The 13,896-nt window shown below is 38.9% G+C and overlaps 1 protein-coding gene and 1 long non-coding RNA gene across 7 annotated transcripts in view; one reads left to right on the forward strand and one right to left on the reverse strand.

The window, feature by feature from the left end:
* LOC129772840 (rap1 GTPase-activating protein 1) overlaps window positions 1-13,896 on the forward strand; it is a 280,874-nt gene that overhangs the window by 197,101 nt on the left and 69,877 nt on the right. The window lies entirely within an intron of this gene.
* Window positions 12,141-13,740, reverse strand: LOC129772843 (uncharacterized). Its single transcript, XR_008742656.1, has 3 exons — window positions 13,007-13,740; window positions 12,911-12,948; window positions 12,141-12,845 (listed from the first exon to the last, which is right to left on the reverse strand). It is a non-coding gene; the product is annotated as an uncharacterized LOC129772843 (long non-coding RNA).

Consider the following 13,896-nt stretch of genomic DNA (forward strand, 5'->3'; position numbering starts at 1 on the left):
TGAATCTAGTGACAAATTGTCGTGAGTGTGACCTCCCCTAATTTCGAAAGGTTTTCGTAAAATTGGGTGAATCGAATTAAGGGTTGAAATTGCATCATCATCAGCGGTGGCAACTCGTGTGCCCTCTATTCGTCACATTTCTGAAACATTTCTTCCGAGCATAACCGCAGCCATCAGTTTGAATAGTGTACGAAACGGCCACCAGAGCGCGCGCAAACGTTGCGGTTTATGTTGAAATGTTTCCTTCGAGCAAAATTTCAACGGATGTGCACTCATTTCAACTCTCAGATTTCAACCATTAAATTTCTTCACAAAATGTAGCTGGTAATTGGGAGCAGCTACTTGTATACAATCTCAATCATTCATACATTATATACAACATTAGTACTTGTATTGAATGAACGAAAATGTAATTCGAGCCTAATTTAGTACTAGCGCATAGTGATGTCTCTCTTTTTTCAAATCAATTGTTAATTTTCGATTTGAATGGGCTATTTTTTACGGTTTAAATATTAGATGAAAAGAAACGCTTTTTTTCAAAGCTATCAATTCCAACTTCAATTCAATTCGAAAAATCATACAGCACATCACGCAGCTTATAATACAAAAATGTGCGGAAACGCAATAAAAAAGTTGAATTTATGTTAAACTAGCTGACCCATAAAACGTTGTTCTGCCATATAATTTATTTCTAGATATTCTGGTTGGTAAAAATAACGAATACATCTCAAGAGCTTGAGAGTTTGTATGTTATGGATCAGATCTGTAAAATTGATCTAAATGACGTTTTTCACTGCGGATTTTTTTCCGAAATTTCCCTTTTTATTTTAAATAACCTTGTTCTACACATAAGATATGCACAGTAATTTTATTCGAATTTTCCTATTTATCTCAAATATCCTCCAAAGTATTCTATCATTCTAATTTGGGTGAAGACAAACTCACAAAATATGAAGACGACGCAGATCTGATTAGCCGTTCTCCTGTGATGATGAGTTATACGTACGTGGGAAAAACTCTCTTTTGTATATAAAGATTTCAGCGCTGAAGTGTCGAACAACAAGTCAGAAAAAATGCAAAAACTATCAGATAATTATTGGATTTTTCGATTGATTTAGATCCTTTTCATGAATGCGTTCTAGTGTTATTATTGAGAGCTTTTGGACCGATTGCGCGGTTCGTGAGTATGTTTTCTTTAGAATTCAAGTAATTTTTTTTTCGAAGGATAGACGAGTTCTCTAACTTATCTCTTATCTTTTTTTCTACGTAAAACTTTACCCAACCATTTTTACAATCTAATGGAAATTAGAAAAATAAAGAAAAATTTCTTGATTTTTTTCGAAAATGTGTACTAGTGTCATGTGTTTCATATGCCTTCTCTTTATCAAAGTCCAGAAAATCCCAACATTTCTTTGAGTAGTTTTGTAAATTCACATGTGTGCCAATGTGACGTTGTGTTGGTTTCTTACCACTATAGCGCATCCTTCAGTTATACCAAGGAGCAAGATCAGACTGAAAAATCGCAGGTTTCAACAACGGTGGCAAATTTTTTTGCAGTCATTTTCACGTAAATTTTCGAATCACTGTGTCTGTCGTAATGAATGGACGAGACATTTTCTCACATTCGCACATAGTCTGCAGCACCATTAATTTTATGTCGAAATTTTCGATATAAATGATTTTCGTTGACCCAAGAACATCCTTTCCTTTCGGTGAGGAATAAAACTGCGTTCTCGACTCAGTTTTATAGTCATTTATATAGGTTAATAATCAGATAATTTTCTGACCGAAAGACTAATTCTGCTTTAAATGTCTTCATGCTTCATGTTTGGATACCAAATTCTGCGTCATATGCCGGTTTGGATGTTTACGGGCATATTTGAAGTTCTAGAATAAATTTGTTCCGCAAAGGTTTGATAGCTAGTCTCGTACCTAGTCATGTCTAATTTTTCAAATCAATCATTCATCAACTAATCGAATCTTTCAGCTGTTTATTAATCGATACGATTCATCGCCTCAAAATAATCGATTAATTGTGAGAGACTTCATTATGAAGAACGAGATATTTTAACGATTTAATATTTCTCTGAAAAATGGTTCCAATTACTGAAATTTACAAATCCTAGAGTTCATTAAAACTATTGTAACATAATAATAATAAATGAGGGGCTTAGAATGCAAGGGGTGTAAGTGACTTGATCGATTTCTCTTTATCCGCTTTCTCTTTTGATCATAACTTAACTGCAAACACATTCCCAGCTTATTTGACAATGTGGACGATCAAAACCTCAATTATCGGTTTCTGTAGCAAAATCAAATTATTCACGAAAGAAAAAGTTGATAAAGAGAAATCGATCAAATCACTAACACCCATTGAATTCTGAGCCCCTCAAATATGTCCCTGTGAATCATGACAGTAAGAACTTCCTGAAAACTCATCTGATCCACGTGCCATCAGCAATGTGGTCAATCGATTCTGTACATGTTGCGGCAGATCCTTATGTGTTACAGATCTCGTTGCTTCAGCTGACACTTTCATTTGTTGAAATATCTCACGATAAAAAGAGTGTTTTCCCACCATGAAGGCCCTCTAGACCACGAGCCCTACACGGAAGTTTAGGGAAAAGTGACCAAATTCTCCAATGGCAGTAAAGCTTTTATCATCTTCAAACATTCATTCAAACAATTATGTTTAAATATATAATATACGCATATGTTCTCCCTCTTTGCCTGAGTTTGCTTAGTTATAACTTAGCAGTTCCAACGATTTTCAATGCAATATCTATTTAAGTATGCTTAAGGGCTCATCCTGAAAACGTAGTTGCCTTCCTCATCGGTATCATAACCAATCGCATTTCATTGTATACAGATAAGATTCTTATTTTTTTCTACATAGTATATGGAAAAAGTTTAACACTTAAGGGGGGACATCGGTCGAAAAAATAGATTTTTTCTTTTGCATTTTTGAGAAGCTTATGCCCTCAGAGATGTCCTAAAAGGATTTTCGATATGCGACTTCGTTGGAAAGTTACATCCAAAAGTATGAGGTCACTTCAAGAGATATACAGGGAAACTTCGATATAACGTACATTTTACATCGATAAAACGTACACATTTCCAAAGTGTAAAGGAAAAATATTTTCAATTTTTTTTTTCCTGATAGAACAATGAATTATTTGTATTGTGATGCTAAAACAAGCTTTGTACCTTCAATCAATCCCGAAATACAGCTGGTTTTGTGATTCCGGAATCAAGTTTTAATCAACGGTACGAAGGGAAACATCATGAGAAAGGCTGGCTTCGTCTTCTGATTGAAGTTATTCATTAACTTTACTAAAACAGCAACACAATAATGTATTATAGACTATGTTTGTGAGAACTTTATTATGCTTCAATATAACATACAATTACATACAACGTACAATTAGATACAACGTACAATTTTGAAAGTGAAATGTACGTTATATCTAAGTTTACCTGTAGTATTGCTGTACGAATTTGTAAACACCATGTTTTTTCAGCTGGTGGTATCGGTATCTCAGGATCTACTCGACTGATTTGGCTGAATTTTTTTATTTGCATGTAATAATTAATTATCTAAAGCGTTACGTATCCGATTTTTAGTATCACATTTTTCGATTTTTTATGAGCTTCTAATCAGCGATTTTTCATGAAAAATAACTAATTTTTAACAAAAATGGCCGCTGTTTTGACAATTTTTCGAATTTTTAATTATTGTCCTAAAGTTTCCAAAAAAAAATCATGAAATTCGTAAAATCCGAAAAAACGCGAACATTCATTATTTTTCGACATTCCGGGCAGAGGTCTCCTCTGAGGCTACAACGCGCGGTCAATCGACTATTTAAAAAAATTAGTACAAGAAGATTTTAAAAATATGCACACCAGTTTTTACCATGAATTAAGGATAGATTATTCAACGCAATTTATTCGTTCGCCTCGATCATTAGTTTTGTGAAAGCGTTCGAATAATAATCGATTTCTGTAGTCGGGTATACAATTAATCGATTAATCGAACGAATACCGGACATCACTACTCGTATCTTCTGACCACATTCTGCACGCCAGGATTCAACACACGTCAAGCTCCCGGTATTTTATTCCAGTACTCTTAAACCCCTGTTGATATCATTCTACTCTTAGAGTCGGTCTGTAACTTTAGAGTACAATGCATACTGCTGATTTCGACAAATTTAAAACATAAGCTAACATGGAACAGAGCCACTTCAAATTTATCAGTTGTTTGTGAATCAACTGGGAAAATGCTGAGGACGTCCAAATTCACTATACATATGAGTCTTCTAAGAAATACACAAGCTTAAGGCTTAAGAAATCTCTTATAGAGATTTTCTAAAGAATTTGATTCTAGTGTTCTACCAACATCTGATTAGTTTACTAAATAAGATAATGTCAGTTTCTGATCAAAGCAGTCCAAGACAGTCATTCGCATCTTTCCTTCTACGGAAACCTACATTTGAAGACGAATGAATGGTGTAAAATTGCACTATTTAAACGAAAATTATATCTCAGGGGCTCAGGGGCAGTCAAAGTAAAAGCTCAAGAGGAAGCATAAAAGGATGACAAAGCACCATTCAATCATTTTACAACTTAATCTTTCTTCTGGGTGTTTAATGCAAATCTTGTCCCAGAAATTATGTACAAAGCTCATGCATCGTTGCACAAACAAACAATGTCAAAAATTCCACTCTGTATATGTATATGTATCTGAGACCAATGAACATGAAACAAAAACACAACGTTTACAGTTAACAGCATAACAAGTTTGTGACCGACGAAACATGAGGATTCAACAGTTCAGCAAACAGATGTTCGCCGTTTGTGCATCGCCTTTTCTCTCCAATCGATCTCTGTTTTTCCCACCAATCTTTCCACGCGCCGGATGTTGCATGTAGGAAACACTATCCCTACGACGGATGTCATCAATGCAAACTACCGACGAGTCCTGTTACATATAGACTGATAGGCAGACTGAGAGAAAGAGAGGAAAAAGCATCTTAACTGTGAATATTATTCAGTGAGAACTCAAGCCGTTCTTCTCGCGAAACAAAGTGACGAACCGAAACATCTTATCTGGTGGCAATCTCCTCTCTTCGACCCGGGACCGACCATTGTTTGTATTCAAAACGACACCCCATACCGACCCCGGGGAAGATGCTTAAATCTAGATAAGCCATCCCGCGAACAAAACGAAACTAGGTTCGGAATACTCACGGGAACGACCCACGCGAAAGGCGCCGGACTCGCGCACAGCCTCGGTGTTAGTTATGAGGGGGCCACAATTGCCCCATTGTTGTAGTCTTGCCAGTTTTGCTGTTTCCAAAAAAAAGTAAAGTGTGTCCCAAATTGAAAGAACTTTCTTAATTTATTCTAATTACCTGTCTCTCCCTCTCTCTCAGCGCTGGAGAATCCCGGATAATGGGAGAACACCATTAGCATGGGGGTCATAAAAGTTCTTCAGGGTTATGAAAGAAAGCGGAAATGCTTTAAACCAGACACCGAACAAAAAAAAACTTATAAGTGGAAAGGAAGAAATGGCACTGGAAAAGGAAGCAAAAATTATGTCCGTACCGTATGGTCCCTCACGTAGGGAAGCGGACGCCGTTTTGCCTTCGGATTCATTATCACCCAACAAACTTGAACTTCTTCCGTGCGAGACGTGATGATTGAATGGCTTTCGCTGCTAGAAACTCTATTCGCCGGTCGTCTTTTATTCGCAGCAGGAAGATTGGATGGATGGGTTTACACAGCAGCAGCAGCAGATACTACACCACCACAATCACTCGGTACAGCTTGTAGAGTTGTTCGCGGATTTATTCTTTCGCCGCCAGCTTTTCCAAGCATACATTACTTGTGTGTATGTTTCGTTGTGAAGCTTTGTTGGGTGTTTTTATTGCGTGAAAAGATACAAAAACGGGGAGAAGGAGGAGTGGGTACCATAAAAGGTAAATTAAGGTGTTGCATCCCACCTTGTCGTACTCATGGAGAACACCACCGACGGCGACGCGATGAGAACGAACGCAATGAACCGTTTGTTTGTTGGGTATAGTACAAAACTAGGTTTGGCCTTTGTAGAGACTGAGATAGGTTACTCCAGAGGAATACGATCAAATAAAGCGGGCGCGAGACAGCTAGCAGCTTGTATTTTTCTGGTCAATAACGGAAGTTTTGAAGTTTAGAGCAAATGCCGGGGAGACCGTTTCGTGGGTTAGATTGAGATAAACGAAAATTAGTAATTGGAAGACATTAAACGGCGATATTTCAGTATGGAAGAAACAAAGCTGGCAAAAGAAAAATCTGGAATTCTGGCAAGTGAAAACGGAAAATGAAAATTTATCAGATACGGAACTTTTTAGGAGACAAAGGGTTTTACCTTATTTTGGAGTCTTCTAATGCAATAGCTTGTCGACAAAATGTGTAAGAGCTGGTAGCTGTTCTCTCGAAGATCGTATGTGTTGCTATTGTGCGCTAATTATTGATCTGTCCCAAGAGATATCGTGCGCCGCTACGACTGCATGCATACAGTACTGGACAAACTAAAGTGCGCACCCACTATCTTAATGTTGAACCCCCTGTATCTTTTCTAATATAATATATATGAACTCGATAAATTCAGATTAGTGTAATAATTTAGTCAAAGAATTGCATATGAGGGGCTTAGAATGCAAGGGGTGTTAGTGACTTGATCGATTTCTCTTCATCAACTTTTTCTTCAGTTAATAACTCAACTGCAAAAATGTTCCAATTTGAGTTTGCTATAGAATCCGATAGATGAGGCTTAGACCTGTCTTCCGCATTGTCAAATACAGCTGGGAATGTATTTGCAGCTAAGTTATGACCAAAAGAGAGAGTCGATGTAGAGAAATCGATGAAATCACTTACCCCCCTTTCATTCTAAGCCCCTCATATGTTATTCACACTAAAGCATAAGTGTAGTTAAACTCTATTTTCGCTTGGTCAAAATACAGCACGCATTTTTAATAACATATTCAGATTACTATTTCTCGGCCTAGAAAATTTCTTTTTTTCGGTCATTTCGGCAGGATCAAACGTCCTGAATTCGCATAAAAATACATCGACAAGCCGATAGAGTTCTGGAAACAGGTTATTTGTAGCGATGAAAGTAAATGTGAACTCCACAAATCCTGTGAATCGGTGACTATAATCTCCCGAATCTAGTGTGGACCTTCGACGATGATTTCAATTCATTTTTACCTCTTAACGCATCTACGGAGCAGGAACTAGCATTAGTAGAACCAACACTGTCGTCTGGGTTATATCAAATTAACGACCTACTGTACGCCAACGGTAAGCTTCTTGACTTGACATTTGTTAACAACCCTGACCGTGTAAGTCTTGTCGACTACCCATCGGCGCTCCTCAAAGTGGACGATCACCATAAGCCGCTGGCTTTAATTGTTAACTTTTGTTCCCGAATGGAAGATGACTCTTCTTCTCGCTCTGAGCTTGATTTTTCTCGCTGTGACTATTATACTGTAAATAACAAAATTGCTTCTCTGGATTGGGACCGCATACTTGACCATACATCAGTTGACAATGCCGTATCTACATTCTATGAAAAATTGAACGAAATTATTAGAGAAACAGTTCCGTTGAAGGCCCAGCGTTCTAGGAATTTTAATCAACCCTGGTGGACTCCACAGCTTCGAAATCTCCGCAATAGGCTGCGAAAAGCGAGAAAACGATTTCTTCACGACGAAACTCCAATACGCAGAAGAGAACTACACGAGGCCGAAGAAAAATACAAGAACTTGCAGCTTGAAAGCTTCCGCAAGTACATAAATGCTCTTCAAAGCACATTCAAACAAAATCCAACTTCTTTCTGGAGTTTCGTACGGAACCGGAAGAACTTGACGCGGATACCAGACAAAATCGTTTATCAATCCAGCAACTCCGACTCAACACTTTCTTCTGCCAATCTCTTTGCCGAATTTTTCCAAAACATGTATGAAAGCAATTCATCTCAACCAACCCGCCAGTATATTGACAGTCTGCCATCTTACAATCTCCGTTTCCCAGTACTTGCGTTTGATGAAGATGTGGTGCATAAAGCACTCAGTTCAGTAGATGCAACAAAAGGACCCGGTCCGGATCTTATTCCCCCGGTCTTCATCAAGAACTGTGCAGCGATGCTCGCCAGACCAGTTTCTATGGTTTACAACCAATCTCTGTGCGAGGGTATTTTTCCCGAGACTTGGAAGCTTGCATCGATAACTCCAGTCCACAAGAAAGGCAGCTTTCACGATGTCGAAAACTATCGCCCGATATCGATTTTAAACTGCCTAGCAAAAGTGCTCGAGAGTCTCCTCTAGTTCATGGTGCACTATGTCCGATTGTACAGCCTGTGATTTCAGAGTTCCAACACGGCTTCGTTAAAAAACGCGCAACCACCACGAACCTTATGGCATACACTCACATGCTAATCAACAAAATCGAGAAGCGGCAACAAGTTGATGCTGTTTACGTCGATTTCTCCAAAGCTTTTGACAAAGTACCCCACGACCTTGCTATTCTGAAAATGGATCGACTTGGTTTACCATCCTGGATCATAAACCTGCTAACCTCATAATTATCATCCCGCAAAGCTTTTGTCAAGGTCCACGGTACTAGATCCAACGAATTTACGATTCCATCTGGTGTGCCACAAGGAAGCATTCTTGGTCCTCTGATTTTTGTATTATTCGTTAACGATCTGTGCGAAAGGTTATGTTCGGAGAAAATTTTATATGCGGATGATTTGAAAATTTACCGAGTAATACATTCAAATTTAGACTGCTGCATACTGCAAGCTGACATTGAGCGATTAACGGTTTGGTGCCAGGAAAATGGAATGCATGTAAACGCTGAAAAATGCAAGGCCATCACATTTACGCGCGCTCGCTCCCCTATTGTACACGGATACATGTTGAATCTCTCGCCACTGCAGAGAGTCAATAGAATCAAAGATCTGGGAGTTCTTCTTGACAGCAAGCTGCGTTTCCATGAGCACGTCTCGGTCACAATTTCAAGAGCAAATGCGATGGTTGGATTTTTGAGACGCAACACAGCTCATTTCGATGACGTCTACGCTCTGAAGTCGTTGTACTGTGCTTTTGTTCGCAGCGTCTTGGAATACGCAGTACAAGTATGGGCCCCATATCACGCTGTACATATCCAGCGCATCGAACGTGTTCAGAAACGCTTCGTAAGGTATGCTCTACGTGGCCTGCCCTGGAATGATCCAACCAACCTACCACCCTATGAACAGCGCTGTGCACTTATTGGAATGCAAACCCTGGAAAGCCGACGATTGATGCTACAGAGAATTTTTATTTTCGATGTATTAACAGACAAAATTGACTGCAGCTATCTACTTCGAAACGTTAGCCTACACGCACCATCCCGACAGCTACGCCACCATCGAGTCCTGGCGATGCCTAATCACCGTACCATATATGGGCAAAATAATCCATTAGACGCTTGCTGCCGCGTCTTTAACGAGGTATCTGAACTGTTCGATTTTAATATTAGTAGGTTAATCTATAAGAATAGAATTAAGTCCCTATAAGCAGTCTGTACAACCATTAGGTCGAAGACGTTTGACATTAAATAAATAAAATTGTGGCACATTTTGGATCAAAATGTTGACAAGGGAGATGTCACCAATCTCGATAAACTGTTTGAAGCTTTGGAAACAGCCTGAATAAATATCAACTCCCAACGTATCAGAAATCTCGTTGAAAGTATGCCTCGATGCCTGCAATCCGTGATTGAAACTAATGGCGATCAAAATGAATACTAATGTAAAGAGAGATCATTTTGAATGTTGAATTATTGTAATGCGTACTTTATTTTGTCTACCAGAAAAATAACAATTCCCTAATAAATGCTCTTTTAAAGTGTATGTATCGTTCTCATGAAGCAGTGTCCAACATATTCTGAAAGTACACCTCCAGTACTGTTATTTGTTAGAACACATTGAATATCCATCTACCTTAGATTCTTCCAAAATCAAGAAAGTTTGAAAATATCACAGGTGCATACTTTATTTTGTCTAGTACTGTACATGAGTCGGGATATACAGTATTGGAAATAAAAAAGCAAACAACTGATACCTTTTGCTACTAGTAACGATTAATCGAATTTTAACAATAGAGTAGGTAATTTGATCACCCCTACAAAATCTAGTCAGAATACCTTGATGCAATAAATACAATTACAATGCTTATTCACGCATATTTACGCGATAGCAAATTTTGTCTGAAGCTCTATCGATTGCCTGCCAGAAAATAAAAAGTAAACAATGCTGGTTCATTCGATCTCGTCGAAATATTTGCTAAAACATTGTGTTGTTTGTTTGTGAAACTTCGTTTCCGGTATCGTGAGAAACGTATAAACATAAGATATTTCCGAACTGTAAATATTAGACGATATTAAGCATATTTACTTGAAGCTTAGGCGATGATAGTTCCCAAAGTGAAAGTGAATGTGAGCTGTCGTGAAATCGCAGAAAAATATGGTATTTCGATCGAAGCGATTTCGAAGATCATGAAAAAGCATCTTGCTTCTTGCTTGCCAGGTTCGATCGGATCCCGATAAATATTGTAATGTGATCCAGGATTTCGCAAAGAAATATGCTTCTCACTTTACTGACTATTGGAAGAAGACTGTTTGGTCCAACAAGTATAAGTTTGAACTAAAAAACACGAAGAAACGTGAGCGAACTCGTTGCATGAGTCTGAGCGTCTGCTATCCAGATTTAATCAAACATTAGTTAAACACGGAGGAGGATTACTGCTTGTGTGGGGCTGTTTTTCCTGGAATGCGGTGGGCAATCTTGGGCAAAGATCGATGGAAAGATGACTGGTGAATCCTACGTCAAAGTCTTGGAGGAAAACTTAAAGTCATCACTCAGGAAAACGAATATGAAAGGCTTTTTTTTCAACAGGACAATGACCCCAAGCATACCACGAGGATTGCGAAGCCTTATTCCCAGTCCAAAAATATTAATATGCTCGAGTGGACACCCCAGTCCCCAGACCTTAACCCCATTGAGCATCTATGGAGGCATATACTGAATCAAAAAATTCCATTGCGTTCGTGGAGAAATCTTAACTATTTTTGGACGGGTATGCAAAGAGTGTGGAATGCGATTCCTCAACAAATGTTGCATCATTTGGTCGAAAGTTTGATGGAGAATCAAGTAGGACATATGCTTAAAATAAAGTATATTTAACGCCGATTTCGTTCGAAAGAGTCGTTCGTTTATTTATTGATCTTAAATATTATAATTTCAGCTGTCTAGTTTCTATAAGACCTTTTTAAAATTCATAAATATTATCAATGAAAAATTCAAAACAATCGGCAGATTTACATGTCAATAATTGATTACGTGCCATTACGGTCATTAACCCCTTCACGTATAACGTTGAACCACACTCGTGGCGATTAGACTGTGCCAGAACGTACAACATCGAACCTCACTCGTCGTCTACCCATGGGAAACGGATACGTGTGATGATACGGGACTGCTACGATCGCAAGTAAGATACACACACTCAGCAGAGTATCGAAACGACTCACTGTGCTCGTGTTTGGGCCCTATTGTTGGAAATTAAATCGTACGGCAAGGGGTTAACCTGGAAAATTCGTGTTGCCATACCAAATTCCAAATTCTACCAAATTCTGCAGATCGGATTTCTCAATATTTTTCCATGTCTCCGAAATTGCGGTCTTGAGTTCATCAACCGTGGTGTACTGCTTTCCCTCAGCGTAAATTCTGCGTACTATGATCCCCCATAGATTTTCAACAGGACTCAAGTCCGGAGAGCGAGCCGGCCAGTCCAATAAGTCAAGTTTTTGGTCCTCAATCCATTGCTTAGTTTCGTTGCTGGTATGAATAGCGACATTTTCTAGCTGGAATGTGTTTTTTTTTGCGACGATATCTACGCAAAAACGGTAGGAGAGAGGATTCCAGAACACGTATTTAATCCTTGCTAGTCTTTTTGAAGGATGTGAAAGCTGTCTGAGTTTTTCGGATGTGACTTGATGAATTGTGTCCCGGGAAACATTTAAATTCGAAGATTTCTTTATTTGCATGAGGGATTCGAAGCTGTTCTAACTATTCCTCGCTTATCTCGGTCTGAGAGCTTCGATTTACGTGGAGCTCTTTTCTTCTTGCGTATCCTTGAGAATTCGCCAAATTACTGAGCACTACTTGATGGGATCGTCCAAACCGACAAACAATACCTCTGATACCAACATTCTCCAAGTGAAATGCATCGATTTGTTCGTTTTCTCTCTCCGTGAGCACTTTTATTTTTACGTGAGTGTATTTTGCGTAATGCTGTTCACTATTTTCTTTCCAACACTGTATGTAGTTGAATAAAAACATCATCTATTGTGGGGGAGTTTTGTGTCGTTATTGTCTCGGAATCCATTTATTAATGTGACTCTGCTGCTGGGTCGTTAGTTGTTTAGCCCTTGTTGTGTTGCTTCGACAAACATCCAATGGTGATAAGATTCCGTTAGGACCGCTCAATTGGGGTCACTGTTTCCAACAGCTGCAATGTTTCAACTAATGTTAGTTTTTCAGATTTTCTACACTGCCCAGCAGTCGGGCTAAGCTGACTTCCCTTTTTCCCAATTTACTCGCGAATGTCAGAAGAGAAAATTTTCACCACCAGCCCATCACGGAATAGCCGTTGTCAATAGATAGTTATTTTCCCTCTTAATGGCAGACTGGTTTCACTTCATCTCCGATAAACAACAGGCGGAGGTGTAGAAAAGAAGACCGCGAAACTTAATCTCTGCAAATCAAACAACAAATAATTGTAATGGTGTAATTATAAACATGAGCAAAAGACTCTGCTACCAGAAGACGAGTCAGAAGATTGGAAGCTGAATGGAAAGCTAGAAACAAAAGAGGGTTACAAAATCGGCGGAATGGGAAGCAAAAGATGGGAAATACCTTCCGAGTACCTTTTTTTCTGCTAAACGGCAAGCGCCCGCAGTGTTACAATGACTTGTTAATATAATTAACACCTTTTTTTTATTCAAAACGTTTATAAACTCCGCATTGCAATTCGTAGCCTCGACGAACCTTCACCAACTTTTAGCGCTCTCGTTTGTTTGTGTTGTGTTACAACATTAATTCAGTCAACGTTTTTCATTCTTCTGTGCAATCCCGCCCTCGTCGTAAAAAGTGTGCATTTTTAACTCGCGCTTGAACTATAAACAGAACACTTAGATTCAGATCACGAACGAATGACGGTGAACGACTCTTCTCGTCGTGGGCTTGCGTATGTAAATTATGGTTCAGTTCGCTGGAAAAAGGCTTCAATTAACTAACCTTTGGACCGTTCTTGTGTGGTAGAGATTTCATGCCTATTCCAGTTGCTCTTTGGACTGTGAAAAGCGACTAATGGTCACTCTTGCTCGGCTCGGAATTGAATTTCATTTGGCTCTTGGTGGAAGTATGCTGTTATTTCTTAATTCGCTCGCTTCTTTGCTTTCCCAAGAAGACGAGGAAAACAACGCTTCTTTCCTGCCAGAATGTATAGACGCGAGCCGTGAAGAAATCTTCTACATTTTTATGCTGATGCACTTCACACTTGGATGGGTTTTCCTTCCATCATCAGCATAATTTTTCTATCACCCTCCGAAACACATTTTCCAGTGTTTTTTTTTTTTTTTGAAACTGGATCAACCGAACGACGTTGCTGTTGAGACCGCTGCTGTTTCCACCACTCTTCGAGCGCTCTTTCCTAACCGACTGAAAAGTTTATCAACACACGAATCGCGCGGCGCAGAAAAAAAACCGTCCCACGCTCGCCGAACAACAATGCAATCGCGTTTCAT

This window comes from Toxorhynchites rutilus, chromosome 3 (assembly GCF_029784135.1).
Source record: "Toxorhynchites rutilus septentrionalis strain SRP chromosome 3, ASM2978413v1, whole genome shotgun sequence".
Classification (NCBI taxonomy): domain Eukaryota; kingdom Metazoa; phylum Arthropoda; class Insecta; order Diptera; family Culicidae; genus Toxorhynchites; species Toxorhynchites rutilus.